Source organism: Capra hircus, chromosome 25 (assembly GCF_001704415.2).
Source record: "Capra hircus breed San Clemente chromosome 25, ASM170441v1, whole genome shotgun sequence".
NCBI lineage: Eukaryota > Metazoa > Chordata > Mammalia > Artiodactyla > Bovidae > Capra > Capra hircus.
This window is the reverse complement of record NC_030832.1, coordinates 16,750,904-16,760,145: the sequence shown is the minus strand read 5'-3', so window position 1 is coordinate 16,760,145 and position 9,242 is coordinate 16,750,904.

Genomic DNA, 9,242 nt, shown 5'->3' with positions numbered 1-9,242 from the left:
TGCTTTACGGCCATAAGGCTGACAGTTTACCCGGTGTGTTCAGATGACAGGAAATGAAGCTGGTTCTCATTTGGTCTATACATTTTTTCCTAAAGCAACAAGTATGAATCATTAAGAAAGTAACATATCTTCGAGAGAAAGAAAAAAATGAGTTTACCGATATCACAAAGTAATTTAAAACAGTGATGATTAAAATTGACAGAGCAAGACTGTCTAGCCCATCAGGTAAGCAGAAGACTGACACTGTTTTTATTGTGAAATGTGGGTTGAGAGCAGGTTACTCCCATCAGAGAATATACTAAATTGTGGATTATTTGTGAGGTTGAATTATAATCATTTCCTTTAGGTCTGTTCCCTAAAGAATGGACCAAAATGAACTGTAATTTTCATCCTTTGTTGAAATCTTTTATGATTTACAAATTTTAAAATAATTTGTGGGAAAAAACCTAGATCAGTGGTTCTCTTCTCTGGCTGCACATTAGGGTTCCTGAAGAGCCTTTTGGAATTTTTCAGATTGTGAACCAAAAATTCTGACTTCATTAGGGGGGAGCCCAGGATCACAGTGGTTTCAAAAGCTCCCAGGTGATTCTAGGCTGAGTCAGGGCTGGGCACCCCTGGGCTAGATTGTCAGCTTCTGTGGTGAAGAGTCATGTCCCTGGGTCTTAGTGCCCTGTGTTTCATCACCGCCTGGCTTCAGGGCGTCCCGTTTTGAAGGACAGCAACACTGGGATAGTTTGGATTAGTCTTCTATAATCTCTCTTTTTCCTAAACCGAACATGCATTTAATCTTATGTGAGCAAGTGAATCAGTCTTCTGGTACTAATTGCAATAAATTAAACCTGGGAGAGAAGGGTTGAAGACAACTGAGTTCTAAATTCTTGCACTAGGTTACAAACAGATGTCTGTTGAAAGGCCAGGTTTCTACTCAGTTGTTGCCTGTGTCCACTATTTTATAAATATGCATTTTATTTCCTGTAAAGACAATGAGTTTATTGAGGGCTAAACATCTTTTTAGTTCCTAGTCCACAGTAGGTGCCCATTAAAAGGGAGGGGAGGAAAGGAGAAAAGAAAAGGAAAGGAGGGACAGAATGTACTTAAGTAGCTACCAAACTGCTAGGAAAACAGCCTCGGTGGGTGCTCTTCATCGCCTCTGGATCTCAGTGCCAGAGGTGCCCAGGGCGCCATCCCTGGCCCTGTTCTGTCCATCGTTTTCTTCTTGGTATCTCATCCTGCCTTGAGGCTGACTCCGTCAGATTTATATCTCCAGCCTGGATTTCTCATTTTCAAATAGCCGTCTGCCTACAAGATCCTCCACTTGGAAGTCAAGAAAGTCCCAAGTTCCACACACCCCAAGCTGAGCTCCCTGCCCTCCCACCCCTAGTCTTGCCTCCCCAGTGGCCTCCTCATCACAGGGAATGGCACCTCCTTTCTGGTCCTCAGGCCAAAAGCTCTACGGTCCCCTTTGACACCTGCCTCTGTTACATTCCCATCAACCAGGACATCTTTGGGCTCTACCAGATCCTCTTCACTGTCTCAACTGCCGTCACTCAAGCCTCTCTCCCGCTTCCCCCCATCTCTCACCTAGGCTATTTTAGAAGCCTTCTAACTATTCTTCCTGCCTTACCTTTGCCCTCCCATGATCCATTCTCAACCCAGCAGCCAGAGCATACTTTGAACTGTCAGTCAGATCCCAATACTGTTGCTCAGCTCAACCTCGCTGTGGCTTTCCCCAATTACCACAGGTTAAAGGTCATGGTCCCTAAGATGGCTTATGAGACCTACATAATCTCGCCTCTGTGACAGCTTCCCTTTCCTCACTCTTCTAGTCACACTGGCTCCCTTCCTATTCCTTGAATTGCTGAGGCATATTTCTGCCTTCTAGCCTTTGCAATGGCTATTCTCTCGGCCTGAAATCCTTTCTCCCGGATATCTCCATGGCCAAATCCCTCACTGACTCCTAAGGTTCTGTTCAAATGTCAGTTTTGAAAGGACACCCACTCTGAACACCTCTTTCCAAAAGATTGCAGAGCCCACCCCACTACATAACCTCATGCTTCTTGCCCTGTTCTGCACTTTCCCCCCATAGCACTACTACCTTCTAGCATATTATATAAGGTACTTACTTCCTGTGTTTCTTGTCTGTTTTCTCTCTGCAAGAATATAAACTCTATAGGGTAGAAATCTTTGTTTTAATCACTAACACATAACTAGTTGATGGGATTGGATGAAGAAATTTTTCTCCCTTATTAGAAGTCATTTTCAGATAACTGGTAAATCAGAACTACTCTTTGCATCCCAGCAAAATTCAGTGGAGATTTATTGAAAAGATTTTACCAAGCTGTGCTGGGCCCCTGGCCCTGGTCTGTACAAATTGTTTTGCTGTAAAACTCAAAATCTTTTAGCCAGCAGATGAGAGGGTGGGGATAGGGAGATGATACCAGGAAACCAAAGGAAGGCCCTTCTCTGTGTTTCTTGCTGATGACTTAAAAAAACACAGACTGGAGTTTTGCATATGAATCCACATGCAAAAGAATGAATTTAGATCTGTACTTAACAGCACATAAAAAAATTAAAACTGCTAAATTTCTAAAGCTCTTAGAAGAAAACATAAGAGTAAATCTGTGTGACTTTGGATTAGGTAACAGTAGTCTAGATACGACACCGAAAGCAAAAGCAATGAAAGAAAAAATTAGATAAACTGAACTTCATCGAAATAAAAACTTCTGTTCTTGGAAGAACACTATCATGAAAGTGAGAAGACAACCAACAGAACAAGAGAAAATATTTGCAAATTGTGTATCTGATAAGGGATTTGTATCTAGAATATGAAGAATTCTTACAACTCTAAGACAAATTAATTAACAATAGGCAAACATATCTCCAAAGAAGATATGCAAATGGCCAATTAGCATTTGGGAAAAAGAAATGCCCCACATCATTCGTCACTACAGAAAACCACAACGAGATACCCCTTCACACCCACTAGGATGGCTACAATCAAAAACATGGAGAATAAAAAGTGTTGGTGAGGATGTGGAAAAATTGTAACCCTCTTACACTGCTGGTGGGACTGTAAAATGGTGCAGCCCCTTTGGAAAACAGTCTGACATTTCCTCAGATAGTTAATATATAGAATTACCGTGCTACAGCAACCCCTCTCCTAGGTATAAACTTAAAAGAAGTTGTATTCAAATAAGTAATTGGATATGAATATTCATAGTATTAATAACATTGTATTCATAGTATTAATAACATTGTCTGTGATAGCCAGAAAGTAGAAACAACCCAAGTGTCCATCAGCTGATGAATGGATAAACTAAATGCGGTGTATCTATACAATGGAATGTTGCTGCTGCTACTGCTAAGTTGCTTCAGTCGTGTCCGACTCTGTGCGACCCCATAGACGGCAGACCAGCAGGCTCCCCCGTCCCTGGGATTCTCCAGACAAGAACACTGGAGTGGGTTGCTATTTCCTTCTCCAGTGCACGAAAGTGAAAAGTGAAAATGAAGTCGCTCAGTCGTGCCCGACTCTAGCGACCCCATGGACTGCAGCCCACCAGGCTCCTCCGTCCATAGGATTTTCCAGGCAAGAGCACTGGAGTGGGGTGCCATCGCCTTCTCTGATGGAATGTTAATCACCTGTAAAAAGGAAGGGAGTGCTGATGCATGTTGCAGCACTGAGGAACCTTACAAACTCGATGTGAAAACATCTGGAGAGCGATGCGGCAGTAGCTGCACAATATGAGAGTGCTTAACACCGCTGAACTCTGCACATGGAAACGGTTACGATGGTAAATGGTTACCTATATTTTACAGCAATAACTTCTGAGCCCGCTTATATGAAATGTGCAGAACAGGCAAATCCAGAGACAAAGCATAGCCTGCTAGTTGCCTAGGACTGCAAGAGACGGAACGGGGAGTCATTGCTGATAGATTTAGGGTTTCTTTTGGGGGTGCTGAATGTTCTAGAATTAGATGTTGGAGATGGTTGCATAAGCTATGAACACGCTAAAAACCACTGAAATGTAGGCTTTAAAAAATGAATTTTATGGTATGAATCATAGCAATTAAAAAAATACAGGATTTGTAGATTTATGCTCTAAGTGTGTGTTAGTTGCTCAGTCGTGTCCTATTCTTTGTGACCCTATGGACTGTAGCCCACCAGGCTCCTCTGTCTATGGAATTCTCCAGGCAAAAATACTGGAGTGGGTAGCCATTCCCCTCTCCAGGGGATCTTCCTGACCCAGGGATCAAATCCAAGTCTTCTGTTTTGCAGACAGATTCTTTACATCTGAGTCACATAGCAATTTTATGCTGTATTTGAAAGCAAATTTCAGTCCAGGCAATTGAATGGGAAATGATTTATTTAATGTACAAGCTTTCAAGCCAGCAGAGCATGTGGAAGTCTTGATCTTCTGAGATGCTGATGCTCTTTCTTGCCTTCCTGTATCAAAATGAATTTTATTAGTATTGCGGTCAGTAGTCTTAGTCCTATGAAGGCATTTTGTACAATCCTTATTGCAAGCCCAGATTTGCTACAGTTTGTTTAGCATCCCCTTCAGAATTGATGGCTGATGTTTTGTGCTTTCTGAGAGCTTCTTGAATACAAGGCTAGAGGGCTTTTCTGAATCCCCCTTTGATTGTTTTAATTCCATTACAGCTTGTCCTCTGTATTAACAAGGTAATCTTATCTTTCTCTTACTTTACTGCTCTGACCTTTCAGGGGAAATGTGATTTTAGATTTGGACACCATCCAAAGATGATGCCAGGATGACGAAGCATATTATCCTTGCAAGCAGCCCCGTTCCAAAGATGTGATCTGAGCTATAGCTATTTGCATGTTTTTGATTCCTTCTCTACTCAGAAGTGGTCCGCAGATCAGTAGCAGTGGTAACCTGGGAACATGTTAGAAATGCAGAATTTGGGGAATCCTCCCAGGACCTACCTAATGAGAATCTGCATTTTAACAAGATTTGGTGGTTTTAAAGTATGTCTGCAGATTCCTTGATATTTCTCTGTTTTGTTGTTGGTTGTTTTAGTCGCTAAGTTGTGTCCAACTCTTTGCGACCCCTTGGACTGTAGCCCATCAGGCTCCTCCGTCCATGGGATTTTCCAGGCAAGAACACTGGAGTGGGTTGCCATTTCCCTCTCCAGGGGATCTTCCTGACCCAGGGATTAAACCCTCAGCCCCTACATTGGCAGGTGGATTCTTTACCACTGAGCCACCTGGGAAGACCAAGTGTTCATTTGAAAAGTGAAAGTGAAAGTCACTCAGTTCTGTCTGACTCTTTGCGACCCCATGGACTGTATATAGTCCATGGACTTCTCCAGGCCAGACTACTGGAGAGGGTTGCCATTCCTTTCTCCAGGAGATCTTCCCAACCCAGAGATCAAACCCAGGTCTCCTTCATTGCAGGCAGATTCTTTACCAGCTGAGCCACTAGGGAAGTCCAAGAATGCTGGACTGGGTAGCATATCCCTTCACTAGCAGATCTTCCCAACCTAGGAATCAAACCAGGGTCTCCTGCATTGCAGGAGGATTGTTTACCAGCTGAGCCACCAGGGAAGCCCATTTCTCTGTGTGGTGGAGCCTAATTCTCCTTGTCTTGAGTATGGGCTGTCCTTAGCGACTTTTTATAACACATATTGTGGCAGAAATGGTGGAGTGTGACCTGCAAGACTGCTAAGTCATAAAAGACCTTGCAGGCTCCACGTTTCTCTCTAGGATCTCTCTCTCCCTCTCCAGGAAGCCAGCTGCCTTTGAGAACAGTTAACCTGTGGAGTGGGTCACGTGGCCAAGAACTGAGGCCCCCCCTGCCAACAGCCATGCTGTGAAACATCTGTAAAGGGAATCCTCAGTCTCAGTCAAGCCAACATCCTGACTGCAACGTCATGAGAGGCTGAGAGCCAGAACCACTGGGCTGAGTCACTCCCGACTCTCAGCGACTATAAAGGATAATACGTGCTCAGCCATGTCCAAATCTCTGCAACCACATGGACTATATAGCCCACCAGTCTCATCTGTCCATGGAGTTCTCCAGGCAAGAATCCTGGAGTGGGTAGCTATTCTCTTCTCCAGGTGATTTTCCTGACCCAGGGAGTGAAACCACGTGCTCTGCATTGCCGGCAGGTTCTTTATAGTCTGAGCCACCAGGGAAGCGCTCCATTACCTAAAAGTAACCACTGTTAGTAGTTCACTGCCTTCATTTCCAGACTCAAAAAATTTTCTATCCATGTTTGTACAGCTTGAGGTTTGTCTTGTTCCTCAAACGGAATAATAAACTGTGCATCCTGATCTGCTGTGTGCATTTTTGACTTCGTGAGGGATATCGGCCACCTTTCCAATCTGCGGATCCAGCCAATGGGTCCACCTCATCCCTCCAGCTGGCTGCTAGTTCCCAGCAGGGCCACCGCCACCACGAGCCCCGCAGCCTGCACTACCCTCCGCATCCCGGCTCAAAAGAGGAGGAAACGCTCAGTGCAGGGGAGGCTGGAACTTAACCACTTGGCTCTCTTCTGTCCTCTTCTTTCCCCAGGCCTCTTAGGTCCCCCTCTTCCGCCAGCGGGGGGCATCTGGGTTATTAACAGAATTGGGGGACTTATGCTTTGGGCACCACCCTTGAACACAAGTCTCTCTGGAATTTTCGGAGGAGGGACCCCTTTGAGGTCCTTAACCCTTCTGGAGACGCCAGACTTCTTTGCCAATATGATAAAACCTCTGGACCCTCACCCCTGGGCCTCCTTTAGGTCTGTCAATCCGGGTGATTTGAGAAGAAAACGTGACCTTTCCCCATCGCGAGGAACAAAAGAAACTTTCCCTCAAAAATCGTTCTTTCCGGCTCTACGGGAACACAAAGCACTTTTCTACTGAATATGTTTCCAAAGGTTTAAAAGGCTCCTTTTGCCTTCGAGGACTTACTCCCTCCCACTCCAGTTCCCGAAATGGCAGCCCTGCAGGGCTGTTCCTGCGCCGCGGGTCCTTTGATCCGGATCGCGGAGGACGATCCGCTGGGCCCGCCAAGGTCGAGCAAGGGCGCGCGCCGCCCGCAGCCGCCAGAGGGCGCTCTCGCCCCGGCGATCCGAGTCGGCCAGCCGCCGCCAGCCCGCCCGGCCCTGCCTGAAGTCTCGGGGACACGCCCGGTGGGCAAGGCCAGGTCATTGCTACAGTTCAGTTCAGTCGCTCAGTCGTGTCCAACCGTTTGCGACCTCAGGGACTGCAGCACACCAGGCCTCCCTGTCCATCACCAACTCCCGGAGCTTACTCAAATCCAGATCCATCGAGTCGGTGATGCCATCCAGCCATCCCATCCTCTGTCGTCCCCTTCTCCTCCTGCCCCCAATCTTTCCCAGGTCACTGGTACGGATGGTGAACTCGCTGTCGGACCGGGAGTGGCTCGTCTCTTTCACACACTGCGAGGTGTGGGCTGACGCACCTGGCCGCTGCAGTCTGCGAGGGCCCACTGACGAGCGTCCTTAACCAGCAGGATACAATTTCTTTTTCAGAAAAGAGAGAGAGGAAAACACAGGGGTGGTCGATTATCCTCTCTCTAGGGGAAACGCACGATGAAACCGGCTTCAAGCGCCAAGCAGTGTCCGAGGGGGTCTCATGACTGTTTATTCATTAGTTCGTGCTGCTCGCTGGACACAAGCCTCCCTTTGGTCCACACGCTCAGCCCTTTCCCTGATGAAGGCTGTTTGCCCTTCTAAATCCGCATCTGCATCTCATAGGTGAAGTCATCCCTCAGGGCCTCTCCCATCCCAGCCCCTCAGCTTCTTGCACCCCAGCGTTAATGCTCCCTACCATCTCTCCAAGCTGGCACAAACTCCCCAAAGTCAAGGGCTAGCCCAACACCTGGAGTTTAGCTTGCCCTCAGTCAATGTTTTTGATAAGCTAATCTAAACTTTAAAAAGCATATGGAATGGAACAAAAGTAATTACAAGTAATGAAAAATGAGCCTCCTGATCTCAATATGCACACACCTAGAAACTTCTGGATGAAAGTGTGAAACAGGGAGGGAGGGCCAACCTTGTGAGGGAGTGCCCTTCGGACCAAAGGGAGGCTTGTGTCCATCTGCACCCCAAAACCTGGCAAACATTTAATGCATGACTATGTCTCTACTCTTTTGAAACGCTTTTTATTCATTCCTGCTGTTTGTCTTTTTTTTTTTTTTTTTTTTGAGGCATCCTTTTCATGATACATTTATACATTTTTCCTTTTTTTTTTTTTTTTTGGTTCAACTCCAATATTTCCAAGGTTGTACAGAATTTCTTCTTAATCCTGGATTTTTTAACTGGGCATGTGCATCAGAATAAACTCTTGAGATTAAAAAAAAAAAATCTACAGATGTTCCTGCTCTGCCCAGAAGCAGAAAACTGGGCTGAAGCAGAAACTTCTGGGCTGGGCCTAAGTGTGTGTGCTCAGTTATGTCTGACTGTGACCCTGGGGACTAAAGCCGACCAGGCTCCTCTGTCCATGGGATTTTCTAGACAAGAATACCAGAGTGGGTTGCCACTTTCTACTCCAAGGGCCTAAGGGAGAAATATAATTTAAAAATTCATGCAGGGGCTCTGATACGCAGCCATGGTTAAGGATCAGTGGTTTGATTCCACAAGGATTTTATTTTAAACCTGCCTCCGAAGGGGGCTCTCCCTCCTTTTTCCATCCTACTTTTCTGGGCTGCTTCAGGATTTCCACTCTGTCCCACTTCTCCTGCACTCCTTCTGCTAAGATGTGACTTATAATTGCAGTATTCTCCAGCCCATTCAGTGCCGTGACAGTTGGAAACATATTCCAGACCAAGTTGTCTTCATCAGGTGGGAACAATGCTGAACAGCCGGACTCCCTGTTCTTCTGGGTGAGTGGCTTTTGTGTGGTATTTTCCATGCCTAACTTCCAGCTGGCTTTATTGAAACAGTCTGAAAAAATTGCACGGAGATGCCACCTGTTACACTGACTTCCTGACGCTCTCTGTATGTGTGTTTAAGAAAACATGGGCATTAAAAAGAATAATTATCTCAGTTATCTGGATACTTTAAGGTAGCATATTCTTCTAAGTGCTGTGGAATATCCTAAATTTAGGATATGAAATTCATACTTCTTTTTTACATTATTTAGAAGAGACACAGAAAACATCTCACATTTGCTTTAGTAGGAAGTTGTTTGTTCTGCTAAATGGAAAATCCATAGGGTGTTTTGTTCAGGTATGGTTTGATCCAGGAGCTCACACCAAGTACTTGCTTTC